This window comes from Galeopterus variegatus, unplaced genomic scaffold (assembly GCF_000696425.1).
Source record: "Galeopterus variegatus unplaced genomic scaffold, G_variegatus-3.0.2 Scaffold1626, whole genome shotgun sequence".
In the NCBI taxonomy this organism is placed as follows: Eukaryota; Metazoa; Chordata; class Mammalia; order Dermoptera; family Cynocephalidae; genus Galeopterus; species Galeopterus variegatus.
The window spans coordinates 12,349-14,280 of NW_007727737.1; positions in this window are offsets into that span (position 1 = coordinate 12,349).

Consider the following 1,932-nt stretch of genomic DNA (forward strand, 5'->3'; position numbering starts at 1 on the left):
TACCACATGTTCTAACTCATATGTGGGAGCTAAAAAAAAAATAATAAGTTGAACTTTTAGAAGTAGAGAGTAGAATTGTGGTTACTAGAGGCTGGGAATGCGGAGGGGATGGGGGAGAGTGAGAGGTTGGTTAATGGACACAAAATTACAGCTGGACAGGAAAAATAAGTTCTAGTGGTATATAGTAGTGCTAGGCATCTATAATTAACAATAATTTATTGGATGTTCTCAAATAGCTAGATGAGCTTAAATGTTCTCATCACAAAGACATGTAAATTTTTGCAATGAATATGCTAACCACCTTGATTTGATCATCACACATTGTATACATATATTGAAGTATAACTCTATACCCTATAAATATGAACAATCAATACATTTCAATTAAAAAATAAGTAAATTTATTTTTTTAAAAAAAATCTTTCCTAATATTCCAATTCCTAAATATTTTTCCTTGCTAGCCTGGCAGTCTCTTCTCCCACCCATGCTAGCCTTCACCTGCTGGAACAGGTTTGCCAATTAGCATGACATTTTCCCCTATGGCACATTCCTGCCATGTGATTGCCATCATCTTTTTGCCTTCCAGCTTCCTGACAGGTTTGAACAAAATAGAATTCTGTTAATGACCTCCCCATGTTTTTTTTCTTTTTTAGACTCCTACTGCCTTTTCTTTTTTTCTCACCATATTATTCCCTGGGGAAATACAACTTCTTTTTTATCCTAATGAAAGTGATTATGCCTGTGGCAGTTTTAACTCCGAGTTTAGTTCTCTATCAAAGCCTTCGTGTAGGGGATGAGAGAGGACAGAGGACTCAGGTGAGAAGATGAAAGAAGGTATACATTGGACAGGTACAGAAGGGCAGGTAGCCGGAGTGGAGGGCAACGATCTCATTCCAATCCTATCCGATCTTGTGTAGTTCCATTAAGTTTGTTAATCATTAACTATTACCTAGGTGGTTGGGGAACTGGAGTGTAACAAATGGAGGATGCATGTGCACAGACCTCTTCACCTGAGCTCCAGAGAATTGCTGTACAAATGCTGGAACAAGTGTAGCCAAAGAATTGCTTATTTCTGATTCCTTTAATTATACTCCTTTTGACCTTGCCTAAGTCAGATGGCCACCCACAGATTTATTTTCTCTCTAAGCCTCAATGAAATAGAGGCCAGGACTCTCATTACTCTGAGGCATCAACCTCAAGCTATAAAGGACTGGGTATTATGCTGAGCCACAGCCATGGCTTCTAAAATAGATAATACAGCAGCAGAAGTCAGTTCCATCTTGAAACCACTGGGAGCTCCACTGGGAAGTGTCTCTTATGAGTCAGGATCACAGCATAGGTATTAAGTGGCAACATCAGAGGCACTGAAAGTCAGTAAGAGGATTAGATTTAAGAAAGATGAGCAAGACAGAACAGTTCAGTTTATCACAGGCTGTATTAGGCTATATGCTGCATAGCACATTATTACAAATTATGTGAGCAGCAATGTCAGACAGCACACATTTATTATCTCATAGTACCTGTGTGTCAGAAGTGTGGGCACAACTTAGTTGGGTCCTCTGCTTATGGTCTCACAAAGCTGTGAACAAGGTGGCTTTAGGACTGCATATTCATCTAAAGGCTCAACAGGGGAAGGGTCCACTTACAAGCTCCCTCGGGCAGAATTCATTTCTTTGTGGCTGTAGGATCCATGTAAGCTTGCTTCTTTAAATCTAGACAGAAAGAGATATTGAGAGAGAGAGGAGAAGGAGAGAGAAAGACTTTAGCATAATAGTTACTACACCTTATGTAATCACATATTAATGATCACATACATTCCATCACCTTTGACATACTCCAAATCAAAGGTCCCATCCACACTGTAATGGAAGAGATTACATAAGAGCATGAACACCAGGGGACAAAGATAATAAGAGCCTCCCAAAGTCTTTC